The following is a 14542-nucleotide window of genomic DNA, read 5'->3' on the forward strand; positions in this document are numbered from 1 at the left end:
GCGTCTGATACAATAAAGTAATTAGCAACCTATCGGGCTCTGTCCATAAAAATGACTAATTTATTTCTATATTTCTCATGGTGGCACCAAGAACACTCAAAGTGATACTGAAACTAAGTTCATGTTTAGGGCACGGCTTGGAGAAGTCCGGCCAGAAGTATTGCTTCAAAGCAAATTACGAATTGAGATGTATTGGAAAGACAACAGCACACAGAGTCACAACTGGTGGTCAGTGGTGCACGTTTAATGCCCTGGTGCTTGTGCATTAGGATAATATGCAAAAACCTCTACAAGACTGTTAATGTAAGACCTGGTGAGAATGCCTCAGTAACAGCAGTCTGATAGTTATTATAGAGGAACGTCAAGTATGTATTCATAAAGTACACATTACATATGTGTGCTTAAAGGCGCAAAACCAACAGCAGCAGTCTACAGAGAAGCAGAGAAAAGTGATATGATCTTACAAGTATTTCTTAACCAAAGTGAGCGAATGCTTAGATGTCATACAGTTCTGGATGTCTGACTCCTACAGTGAGGTGACCACAAAGCTCTGTTCAGTGTGGGAGGCATTTTGCTGGTGACCCGTTATTCTTGTCCCCTTAGAGTGAGGGGTCAAAACTCAATAAATCAATACAAAGTTGTAGCGACTGATCCCCATTATGCTGAGATGAAACATTTGTATCCTTTTGTATTCTTACTGAGCCTTTCAAGCACTTTTTGCATTAATCTTATGATTAACGAATAACTCATTCTCCTCTTCAAAACATCATCTGTGTCACATCTGTATGGGATGAGTGAAAACTGGATGGTTTGATGAATATGAAAATCATGTGCTATGGCCTCTGCAGGCACTAGATCTTAACCCAACTGAACACCTGTTGGAAAACTTGGACTGCTTTTCTTATTTAGAATAAAAATATTTGGTCTGTTACAATGGTCACTGTTTTAGGTGAAGTTATAGAGTCATAAACTATATTTTCATGACAGAGACATAAGAGAGCACACACCTCTACTCAATCAGTCAGGCTTGCTGGCTCTGAAAATGTGCAAAATCTTTGGGAATGAGGTGTTTGCAACTTTGAGAAAACATGACCAAAATTTCTGCAACCACAAGCTTGGAGTCCTGTTGCCTTTGAGGTTGTTTCAAAGACAGGGACCCAAACACACGGAGTCAGTATGCGATCCGTTTTCTATCACTTTCCCATGAAATGGCGTCAACTTGGCCATTACGTGCAATCTGTTTGTGATAATACGACATTTAACTGTGATAAACTGGAGAAAATCACAAATCTGTTGCTCTCTACATACACTGAAATTCACATTGCTACTTTCATCTGAAATCTAGCCAATACCTCATAGTTTGGTAACAGAAATTCAAAAATTCCTCCTCAATAACTACTGACATAGCTGCCGCAGGACAGTGGTTTAACCACAAAATCACATAGGCACTTGGCAACCTTGTTTTTAAACAGGAATATAACCAGAATAAAACCAGTTGAGCGGGGTCCCCTACTGCAAAAGGACACACTGTAGACCAGGGGTCTCCAACTCCAGTCCTTGAGAGCTGTTCTGCAGCTTTTAGATGCATTCCTACTCCAACACAGCTGAATCAAATGGTTGAAATACCTCTTCAGGATGCCATCAAGCTTAGCAAAGGCCTGGTAAGTTGCTGTAGACCGGTTGGTTGCAATGTGCTACCATCAATTTTTCCTAGCGGTAGTGAGGTTGTCATCCTATTTTAGTCTGTTTATTCTTAAAACTGGATCAATTTACTATTGGCTTTTGTAAAATCTACATAGAAAAGTGTTACCATTTAGAATGAAAAGTGTGCATGTAATAAGCTTAAGCATTAGCCTACAACTTTTCGGTCAATAATCTGTGCTCTTCCCATTGAATTCTTGATTGCTGAGATTTATTTATTTATATAACACCCAATTTTGGGGGGGGAAAGAAAATGTTAATATAAATATGAGTTCCAATAATTACAATCATTACTCAAGTCTGACTAAGTAAGGCAGTTGGATGTAAATGCATATTTAGTCTGCAGACATGATACCACCACAAACTTTCTTATCAGCACCAAGTTGAATAACTCTAAGTGCAAATATATAACCCCATTTCCAAAATGCTGGGACTTTTAATTATTTACAATTAAAAACCAGGTTTCAGTTCAAAACTGAATTTACATTTACCACAGTACCTGGCCTATCCGGTTGTTCAGTCTGACGTCACTAGCCGTGTCTGGGTCTAAACTCCGCTGCAGGTCCATATATCAAACGATCACTATGGCATTACTGAGAGTTGAAAAACTATCTAAAGTTTTTCATCTTTAATAAAATGATCAGCGTTCTGCTCTACCAGGTGTAACAATTGAGTTTAACATCCAGGCATCCATGAAAACGGAATTTATGACATTTAACAGAGTTAGAAGTTAGCAGGGAGTTAGCTCGCTAGCTTCTATCTAAATACAATATAGCATGTCCTGACTGCGGGGTTTTGGAAACAAATTAAAACGTACAGCTCTGCTATCACTTCCAGCATAAATGAAGAAAGAAAACTAAAAAGCAGTGATGTTTGTAGGGTTACTGAAGTTGGGCTAGCTGGTATATAATGATGTGCTACGTGATCCCTAGCGACACAGCTATGTTAGCATAATATAAACAAGCTAACTTTTTTCCCACTCGATAAAAGTTACCGTGAGTGTTCTCGGTGGTCAGGAACAAATGTAATCGCACGGCAGGATGCTGTAAAAGGACCAAACTTCAGCCAGGAGAACAACTGAGATAATCCATCCACAATACGAGGTTAGTCATTCATATACTGCTGCATGGGCTGGGCTGTAGTTACATCCTAAGGTAAAAACTGAGCTTAAATAAATGATTAGTGGTAATAAAAGCCGAGGGAGGTCAACAGTGATCACTGACTGTTTTAGGAGCTTTTTGAGATCAAATAGAAGAAAATACATAACATTAAACATGTTAACAACACAAAAGCCATATTAAACGCAGACTACTTTAGACCCAGAAGTAGGATTCGTCGCGTCATCACTGAACAACCGGATAGTGTGGAAGTGGGCTACACAAATGATTATCTTTGTCTTGTGCAAGAAAGTTCACAAAGTTTTAATGTTATCATTAAAAAAAACTACTGCAACTTAGTGTTTAGGAAGAAATTATAGCCTACAATATAAGTTGTTTTTGTTTTGTTTTTTTATAACAGCATGTCTAATTTGTGCTCCTTTGTTTATGCACGGGAAGCAGAGATGACACAATGGAGAGAATAAAACGTGTGCCTGTTTATCTGCATCCACACACACAAAGTCTTATTTGTGTTCCTGACGAGTTGCTGATGTTTAACAAGAGGAAGCACAGCATGAATGCCCATTAAAGGGAAAATAACAGAAACCAGAAACAAAATGATACCGAGCTCTCATCCACTATGGGACAACAAATAAGTGCACATAAAAAACACAAACACGCGATTATTTCCTGTCCCTGACTCTAAAAATAATCCTCTTCATAATAAGTTACAGCAAATAGGCTTTTTGGGTTTCTGAGAAAATTCATGCTCATTTCCACTTAAAAAGATTGCAGGAACACAAATGTTACCCATACAAACACACACACAGAAGAGTGAGAAGTTGATAGTCAGGGAAGGTGTGACTCACTGTCCCTGAACAGCACTCGCTGTTTCATGCTTGGCTGTGGTTTAAGAGGAGACTGAGAAAGAAAGAGATGAGAGACAGATGAGAGGGAGACTGAGGGAACGAAGCCTGCAGAAACTCATTTATATTCAGGATGGAAATAAAAGGACTGATGGTTAAGCATTCTTCCGCTGGATACTTTACAGGCTGCAGTTGCCCTCCCCCAGCCTCCACAAGACAAGGAAGTTTTACCTAACCCGCTAATGACCTGCAGACAGGTGAACAGGAAGAGAGGATGGGTGGGTGGACGAGTGCGTACTTGAACCCTGTATTGTAGCTGTACCATTAGAAATTCTATATTTACAGCCGTATTTCATGAACCAAAGCACCGATTGCAAACCTGATCACCATTTCTGAGGCTAACACTTTGCTCTTAGCTTTTTCGTCCTGTAAAAGGATTTCTTAGACTCAGATATACAGGCCATTTAGCTAAGGGACAGAAAATGTGTGGCCTTTAAGCACAGTGATGTTAATATTATCACTCCTTATCATCCAAATTAACTGTAAAAGCTGAAAATAACTTTCATGTACACGGTGCCATTAAATCCCTGCAAACAGCAGGGGACATGGGAAATTGACAATTAACCAAAGCGAAAATATACCGTTTACCCCATGACATCACTGATTAAAGGTTTCACCTGCATATTGCAGTATATGGAAACCTGGGACTGTTCAAAGAATTTAGTCATAGCTTTGCTACTACCCCATATGGAAAAGAAATAGTAAAAAAAAAAAAAGTGGCCACTTTCTCATTACTTTCATATATTGTTTTAGTAAGTATCCAAAACATACAAGTTTCATTATATAATTTTTCAAGGGATCTTATATCTGTTTTCACTCTTGTATGCTTTTCATACAAGTTTCACACAAGACAGATACAAACTTTATAAGATTTATATATATCTTTTCCATATGGGACTTTTTGCAAGAAAATGGTCAAACTGTTAGTCGATACATGCTAACAACAGTGTAAACAACAATTTTCTCCATGTATTTTTCTTTTAATATGATGCCCTTATACTATTTTTTTGCACTTATTAAGGCGACAGCGCCGGGATCTTAAATAGAGGAAAATCCAAATTATACATTTCTCAGTGTTTTTAATTATGTGACAAATAATCCACACAGTGGGGAACAGCACAAAAAAGCTAATTCCAAATTACTGTGTATATGACTGAATGTATGCAAAAGTAACCTGCACAATGTGCTCTAAGTGTTAAGGCTTCTAAACAGGGCACAGCCTCACCCAGGAAACATCATGTAACCTACAAGGCAGATGACCAGAGAAATTTACCCAAATACACGGTTTGGGAAAATGGCTTAAAATACTCACAATTATTTAGCCAACACCCAAACATAAGCTCCAAATTATAACAAAAAAAAAAAAAGCTACTTTCAGTGGCAGACTGGCCATCTGGCATACCTACAGTCTGCTTCCCAAGGGGGCAGGAGAACTGTTATAACCAGATTAAACAATTTCCCAAAGCTGTTTGGTCTCATATTTGTCTGTCCAATCAGTTACAAACAAATGTGTGCCTGTGTGTGTGTGTGTGTGTGTGTGTGTGTGTGTGTGTGTGTGTGTGTGTGTGTGTGTGTGTGTGTGTGCATGTGTGTGTTAGCAGTCTTTATTATTATTTTTAAAAAGCGGTAAATAAGGAATCAGACTGTATGTCTTTAAAATATTTAGAGTTAATTTGAAACATTTTAAGAAAACTATATCCATGTAGGCAGAAAACGTTAGTATTATAGTATTCGTATTATAATATCAGTGATATTAATGTGTTGCAGATAGTGTGGTTTTGGCCCAGGTATTTGAAATGAGATCAGATAACGGTGTGAATAAAATAATGCAATTACCCTATAAAAGCACATTTTTTATGACACAGAGTATTTTAAAATTGAACAGGCAACATGGTTCACCATTTAATAGTAGGCTGATCCTTCATTTAACACATAGTCTTTATATGTCCTGTGTGAGATAACTAATAAAAGCATCATGAGTACAGGAGTGATGATGATTAGCGATGATAAACCCACAGGTTAATGGAAGGCAAGTGACCAATCAGTGCAAGAAAAATGTCAACATGTACGCATATAATTATGCTGCCCTCTGTTTTCAACCTTAATGCAAAACAAATACATCACAAATCATTTAATTTTTCACAAGGGATTAAAAAGGTGTAACAGCCAAAGATTTAAGGATTTCCCTCCCTTCTTTCACAGACATTTTTGTGTAAATAGAAAATCTTTACTCTGATTAAACATGTGAAATATATTTTCATTTGAGAGAGGATTGTGTAACATGACAACAACATGCTAAACTACAATTCACTATTGAAATATCCCATTAAAAAACCCTTTTATTACAGAGCTGAGCAGACTGAGCAGGCTGAAATGCTTGGTGGAAGGTCAGGATGCGATCCATGACCTCATGTTGGAACACATGCACAGAACGTTTTACTTCAACAGGTCTTTGCCAGGTCACTGTGCTGGTGTGAAAGGCTAATCTGCGAGAGACAGCTTAGGAAACACACTTCCTGGAACATCCCTCTAGAGGAAAGTCTGGAGGAAATTAAACAAAATACACAAATACTCACACTTTGGCACGTTATCGCGCTCTATCCCCGTCTACATTCCTCTTAACCACCAAAGAACAGTAATTACTGTAGATGCCGGAGCGACAGAGGAGAGAGCAGTGCCAGTATGAGGGATGATAAAGGAGACGAGAGAGAGAGATAGCGGCTGCTGCAGCCAAAAGCTTCTCATTAAGCTAACCCTACCCCCAGCTCAAACATGTAGCATACATCCCCGTCTTCTACAGCACACTGCAGGTCAAATCAGTTTGCAGAATTTTAAATCTGGCATGCAGATTTATCAAAAACTCAAAACAATTTATAGTCGGTCCTTTCAGATTGTCCCTTTTTTCTGTGTCCTCCACTCTTCTTCTCCAAATCTCCTCAACCCTGTTTCTGATCTTGATTGTTGAAATCTTTTTCCTCACAAGCTCTCTTTTTTTCTGCATCTTCTCCTGTTTCCTTCCCTTTCCCATGGCCCGCCAGTCATTTCAGCGCCTTGTTTTCTTTCCTTCCCCCCTTCTTCATCTTCTTCTCCTCACCTCTTCCCCACGAGAGCCCACACACATGCAGCCAATCTAAGTCAATTAAACAAATGGTTTTTTGCTCTCTTTTCACATTATACTGTCTGTGACTTCATCCATGATGATGGACTCCAAGTCATTACACAAAGCTGTACGTGTGTGTGAGATTTTGCAAAGCCTAAGCTAATTAGGTAGAACCCATGGCACTGGCAGCTACAATAGCAGATCAGGGAAATGCTGAAGAGATAAGGCCGAGCATACTAAGACATACACAAGAGGATTATTTTAATGATTTCACACGCCGGATACAGGCAAACATGCATCCATAAGAGCAAAAGGAAACATTATGGTACAGGCAAAAACATTAAAATGCAATATTCTCATTTATATACATCCCCTCTCCTTCCTGCATACATGCATCTGCATTCCTTAGTCGATCCATTTAGAAAAAATGTGAAGTTTTACTTCATTCTCCCATGCAAAAAGTTTGGTAAGTGACAACCTTTCCATTTGTTACAGTACCGTAGTTTGATGGCGTCTGCATCCCACTTAGCTGCTCAACAGATGGCCAATAAATATAAGGAAAAGCCGTACGAGTAAATTACTCCTACACAGAAACAACAAGTTACACTCACACACCTACAGCGCACATCTGTCTACACGCAGATTTACTCCTACACACAGATATACACAAGTTACATTACAGCAAGCAAACAGACCAAAAATTATAACGACCAAAAAATAAGAATCAACACAAACACACACACACACACTGAGGATTACGCCGGCACACACACACACGCTCCTCATTCCTGCTTCTATAATTGAAGGTGAAGCAGTTTCAGCAGGGGTGTAAATTTATTGGCGCCACAGTCCACACATGACATCAGGTGGTGGTGATGTGTGTGTGTGTGTGTGTGTGTGTGTGTTTCCCAGGAGTCTCAGTTACGGCCTCATGCACACAGAGCCATAAATACAGCTACTTCAAACCTTTTATCAAGCAGAGTAGGTGCGAGTAGGTACATGTTCCTATCCCTCTTCTGCTCGTTTCTGACGTTTTCTTTTCACATTCTTCTTACCCCCCCCCCCCCAATATTCCATCTACAGCTTTTATTCTTGTTTTTTAACACTCTCTCAATAGATGAGCCAGTTTTTTCTTTAAGCTCACGTCAAATAAAAGACAGAACAGCCAGAATGGAGCTCCAACAGTAAGGAGGTCTTAAAGGTTCCTCTGATAAACAGTTGTATGCACCATATTAGGGACACAGCCCAAAGTACTGCAGACAAACACAAACACCTGCTGTGTCCCGGAGACATGTGTGAAGCTGGATTCATGGTCCCACAGTGATGTTTCTTGTAGCTTTTTGGCTATGCAGAAAAGATTATGGGAATTCACCCAATGCAGGGACTACAGTAACGCGCTTGTGTGCAAAGCGTACAGTGTGTCACCTCAACACAGGGATGCTATGCACAGTTTGATTACAGAATACTTGAAGCGGGTAGCTTGAACAAGTAAGGAAATGGGAGTGGAGATTTCCAGCAATCAAAAAAGGATCCACAGACGATTGTTTTCAACACTCCATTTCACTTCACTGCAAAAGACATTCTTTTCTGTTCGGCAGCAGCAAAACAGCCTCTGAAGCTTCCACCATTTCCCTAAACCAAACAGAGTGCTTCCAGTAGTTCGAACACATTTGAAGTAAACTGCATCTATGTATTTAAGGGCAACTTCTCCCCCCTCCACTGTGTAACAATGTCTCCAGGTAGCTACTATAGATGAGGCATTTTTAGCTCATGTTTCAGCACTTCCCCCATTATTAATACTAAAATATTATATTTTCATCAAGCAGGAACTGCATATTCACTAATAATTATCTTCAGATTACACATTAAACCACCCACTCATCTCTGTGCATAATGCTACAGTAAGCATTACTGTATGCACACTGCTCAAAATCATTAACATCATCTTAAAGTACAAACTGTATTTTTATGCTTTAAAGCGTGAGACTTTTCTATGATGTTTCTGAGTTACTTTAAGTCAAGATTTTAAAATTCAAAAGGTGGCACTGGACTGTTAGAACAGCCCTGTGAGGTGTCTTTAAAGAGCTATTTATAACCCTCATATCAAAAGCTAAACTTGGGCAGAGAGGGAACGAGAAGGGCGAATGTCAATGAAGAAGAGAAATGATAGGTGGCGCGGAGCAAACGGGTGAGGCCGAGAGAGGGAAAAAACAAGACGCACAGAGCCAGGTTCAGGAAGACAGAGAGGGGTGAGGGAGTGTGTTTTTTATGGGGTAACATGTCGGTCATGTAAGGAGTTTGTGTGAGAAATGGGTCTCAGTGCAGCGAGGGCTGATGCAGCATAACAATAAGTTCACACGCAGGCTCGCAGGCTGGTTAGAGAACACACACACATTTACCTAAGCAATACACACAAGTATAGGCAAAGACGAACTAACCACATAAGCACAAAAAGAAATTCACACATAAATCCAAATATGTGCAAGTATCTAAGATGAGACGCACACAGTGAGATCTAAAGATACACACACACACACTGCAGAGTGGGGAAGTTGCTTTAAAGAAACAATGAAAGCAGCACAGTTAGAGCTCCATGTTTGCGCTTATTATACTGCTGCAGTCTGATAAAAAAACAGCACATGGACAGACACGATGCATGCCCACTGCAGTCTTCCTGCACGCAGACCTTCTACTGAGGAGGCGTTCCTGAAGATGTTGCTCTTCTGTTTCCATGTTTGTCGTCACCATCGTGCTGCAGAAAGAATCTGATAAGCTGCTCCGTGATAGTGTTACGAGAACACGTTAGGTGTCTAAAACCTTTCCCCAGCACTGTGAATACGCAGACCGTACACAGTACACAGTAGTAGCACACACAAATACAACTCTCCCTACTTCCCTCCTTGCTCCTCTTGGGGGTATTAAGAGCAGTAATGATGATGTGGGACTGCTTCCTTGTGTGCGTCAGCGTGCGTGCATATATGTTTCTGTACGACACTATTAGCACACGGGATAGAGCAGCTATTAGCCTAAAGAATGCTTTTATGGCACAAAAGAAAACAAACCCCCACACGAGAGGAACTCCAACACACACGTATACATACACAAATGCCCATACACGCACACACAGCACACTCACAGTAATGACCTGTTTTGTTAAGCACAGTGAATGCTCCAAGTACACAATAATAAACTCCTCATTTGTTATGTACTAGGACCATTAAAGAGAGCGACCACAAGAGGAGGAGACGGGAAGAAGAAAGGGCTGCATTAAAAAGAATAATGAGCAAAGAGAGAGACAAAAATATAAGGACAGACAGAAGTACACAGAGTAGGTCTGACTGTCCTTACATTGTTGTAAACATAAAGTAGGTAGAAACAACAGAGGCAGGGGAGGTAAAGCAAATATGAAACATAAGAGAGCAAAAGTGAAATGAAGGACTCCTTTGCACTACAAATACAGACTGTTGGCCATGCAATCACAGTGCCCCCTATTGGCAGACGATAAGTCACCATTTTGGATAGTGGCACATTTATTTATTAGCCCATCTTATTGAAGGTGATATTTTAAATTAATCAGTCAATCTATCAATCAATCAATCAATCAAAGGTAGTTAAAAAGGTTTACCATCAGTATGCAGCACATTACAGATAATGCACGCTGCAGGACAGCCATTTCTCCCTGATATTTCTCAGACACACTAAACCACTGCTTTCTGTGCCACCTCGTCTGGTTTCATAGACAGCTCATGTGGCATTAGGAAGGACGCCACACTTATGTGTTTCTATCATGGTTTCATTTTAAGCTTGGCGCAGTGTTTTAAAATCCAACTGAATAATATGTCAGGAACAGCGCAGTCACAGATGCATAATGCTTGATTCATGATTATGAATGATTGATAACCCAACTGTACCAGACCCAAAGATTTAGTCCAATGGATCACATATGACCACATCAGTATATGATGGCAGTGTATGATTTAGTACATAAGAGATGCAGAGAGTGTAAATAAGCGGCGTTAGCGATTACTCAACCGTCATTTCACAGCCTCGTAAGATCTGATCACGTGTATATTACCAAGGTAAAAGGTGTGAGCATGAGTGGCTTTACTCTTAAAATTTAATGACTACATAGTGAATTTCATTGACATTATAAACTCTTTACGAATAAGTCATATCCAACAAAACTCAGCTGTTATACGAGGCACAGGTCTGCATGCCAAATATCCAGATTTGCAGGCTTCAAGTGATTGTTTTGAAGATGGTACTTGGCCTTGAGGCGACTGATGTTGTGAATTGGTGCTATACAGAGGCGGAGCCAGACATTTGAAACACCCGGGGCTTAGCCCTAAAGGGTAGTATGCATGTGGGATTTTTTATTTTATTTTATTTTTTTTTGGGGGGGGGGGGGGGGGGGGGTGTTTAGAAATGACTGAAAAATTAATTGGCTCTGTTTTGAGTTAGGGAAAAATAAATACCACATATGCAGGACACCTTAAACTAGTTTTTTAATTAAGCAGCGAGGCAGAACACAGTCGGGGCTGTATCAAGACACAGGGACTGAACCCCAATTCAACCAGACCCAGAACTGATCCAGAATTAAAACAGGACTACAACAGTTCAAAATCAGGACTACTGAGGACTTAACCAAGACAGAACCAGAATCAGAACTAGATGATAGTAGCACTAAAAATCATCATAGACCTGCACTACACTTATTTTTTAATTCTACCAAAGTCCACTATTTAGATTGAGAAAAGTTTATATAATTATTTAGCCTTGTTGTGCAAACAAGCTGCAAAACTTAATAAATGTAGAATTTGAAAAGTAACAAACCTAAAAAGAAACACGAGATACATGAGGACCTATGATACGGTGATACTTTTGGTAAACAACCATTTGACTAACATGTGAGTCTCACCTGCTCTTGTTCATCTGTTCTGTCCTCATTCTCCATCTCCCTCTCTGTTCCTCTCTTTCTCTTTGTGCTGACAATCATCAAATATACAGTTGAAACCACATATTTACTCTTCAGATAAAAACACTTTTTTAATTGTAACATCAAATCAGACTAAAAGTTTATTTTTTTTAGATTGATAAATATAAAAAAACATATTTGTTAACTTTAAGAGTAAAGAGAGAAACTATCTGTATTTCTTAATTGAAAATGGCACCAAATTGTATTCAAACTGAGCCACACTTATGGAGCTCCACAACTCTCTTCCTGGTGTTTTGTTGACATCTCTTGATGTTCCCATGTCACAGAAACAGGCTCTGTGTTTTGCCTTATATGCATCCACAGCTGTGCCACCAATTTACTCACATGGACTCTACGAACCAATCAGAAGCTTCTTCAGCTCAGAATGGAATCGTCTGCAGTTTCTTATTAATTAACAATAAACTTAGTGTATATACTCCTAAATTTGATGAAAGTGATGATAAATAGAAGCTCTGTCTCTCTTTATTCTGACATTTAACTAATTCAAAAGATATTTCAATATTTATCCAAAACAAAACAAGTTTACTCTAAATGACGTTGTACAGTAAAAAAATGTTCTTGTGTTTTCCATAAAGTGTAAATATCTGGTTTCAACTGTGAATACACACATGTAAGCTGAGACTCTCCAAAGAAACAGCATTGTTGTTGTTCGGCTTTTCATTTCGCCATTTGTTGATTCACTTGAAGAGCAATAACGTAATATTGGTCAAGTGATCAGTTTGATATCAATCTTTCGTGATGCACCGTCATATTTACATTATTTGTACGGTACGAATGATTTGCTTTGGTACCTGGTCAAACTTAAGCTCTCCTTAGTATGGCTGGCTCTGTTTCTCCAACAGCGCACTCACAGGCAGCAGCTGCCCCGCCCCCTCGCTCAGTCGCTTAGTGCCTGAGCTCGGATCATACCAATATCAGGGGGGATTCACGCACAGTCGTAAATTCCCACAGTGTGCACTATGTGCTTCGACTATTGTGTGTACTTTTTGTTTTATACAGTTGTCAGCCAGACATCTAACTATGAAAAAATTACACCCCAAAAGACCCCGGGCTTCTGACAAAACAACCCGGGCTTAAGCCCAGTAAGCCACCCCCACGCTCCGCCACTGGTGCTATATAAATAAAATTGAATTGAATTAGACACTTCAGACTTCTTTATTTTACTTTATAATTTAAGCTTTTAAAGGTCAGTGAGCACTGGCTGTCGAAATCTTGTGTTTTCTAGACAAACATGTCGCATGCAGAGGCTCAACCAAGGAAAAGAGAGCAAAACAAATTGATGGACATAAAGGCGACGTCTGATCTGACAGCCATTTTAACACAAAGTGCTTCTACAAAAACAAGGCACTCCTGTACTTTACATTCCTCTCCATTAGCCAATCTTTTGAATACAGGCCTTTGTGGCTGGGCTTACAAAGGAGAAAAAAGCCTGTTGTCTGTCTGTAGGTTGCTGGTGTCTCCAGTCAGACGCTGAGTCACTGCACTGTGGCACAAATGCTCTAATTGTAAACACCCCCCGGTGGGTGAACCTGGTGAGTGACCTGTGAGCGACCCTAACCAAAGGAAAACTTTCCACTAAGAAGGATTACCAGTAATAATACGTGTCACATATACCGGTGATGAGATCACCTTAAACAACATTCACAGCAGCAATTTCTGCAACTAAATATCACCAGTCACAGCTGATCACTCTTTTATATCAGCTTAGAGGAAATTAAATCATTCTGAAGTTTAGAACATGTGCAACTCTGGGTTTTTGTGGGTTTTCTCAAGTAAACAGCTAATTTCTCTTGAATTAACGTCATAAGTGAGATTTTTCCATACATCTCTCACCACTCTTGTGTGCGTTGTACCACTCAGCTTGAGTTTCTGTTTCTGGAGGTGCTGACATCTTGTTCTTCGTGCATGATTCTAAATGTATTGCTCTTTCAATGATGCCGAGACTTTTTCGCCCACTGACAACAAAACAGGAACAAGCAGTGTTTTTCCCACCGCTTTTCATAAATGGGGAAGACTCTTATACTGGTATGTGAAGCTTTCCCTTCTCCAAACATGAAGCTTCTGATTTACACCAAAACCTCCATCTTAGCCACACGTGTCCACAGAACAGTCTACTAACAGCAGTCTGATTTGTTTATACGATCTTCAGTGAAACGTAAAAGAGCAACAAAAAAACCCCAAAACACTTTTGCCCTTTCTCGCCTTACGAGTACAGTATTTGAAATACATCCACAGCTATCTGTTGAAAGAAAACAACCACTGATTAAATCTGACTTCCTTTGAGTCGAATGTAAATGACGCTTTATATGTAGAAAAGTTGGATGAAGAAAGTTGGTGTATTTTGTTTCGATCATGACAGTTTTTTGTAAGAAGTGCTTATTTGCACCTTTGTGTTATCAAAAGGCTCATAATCATTCGAGAAACACGCATGCAATCACTGTGGTGGGAAAAACACAATGAACACGCGCACAAGATGGAATTCAAACACAATGAAATGACGAGGAGTCACACAAGCTAACAGAAAACAGAGGAAGAGCAAATTGCAGATAAACACACAGGAGTTTGTGGTTTCAGTTCCACCGAAGACAGCTGGTACGTTTTAAGAGAGTGAGACCTGAAGTTGTTCTGGGAATACATAAACACAGGGGATCTGATTACGAATGCTCGGAAGATCTCAGACGTGCGGTGGGATAAGTCAAGGAGGAGGTGATGTGTCTTTTTA

General features: G+C 39.7%; 1 protein-coding gene across 1 annotated transcript in view; it reads right to left on the bottom strand.

Annotated features, from left to right (window-relative positions):
* The window catches only part of smyd3 (SET and MYND domain containing 3), a 116178-nt gene that overhangs the window by 58764 nt on the left and 42872 nt on the right, over positions 1-14542 (bottom strand). The window lies entirely within an intron of this gene.

This window comes from Diplotaxodon limnothrissa, linkage group LG1, assembly GCF_057381915.1.
Source record: "Diplotaxodon limnothrissa isolate DT_005_m linkage group LG1, D_limnothrissa_male_GT1.1, whole genome shotgun sequence".
Classification (NCBI taxonomy): Eukaryota; Metazoa; Chordata; class Actinopteri; order Cichliformes; family Cichlidae; genus Diplotaxodon; species Diplotaxodon limnothrissa.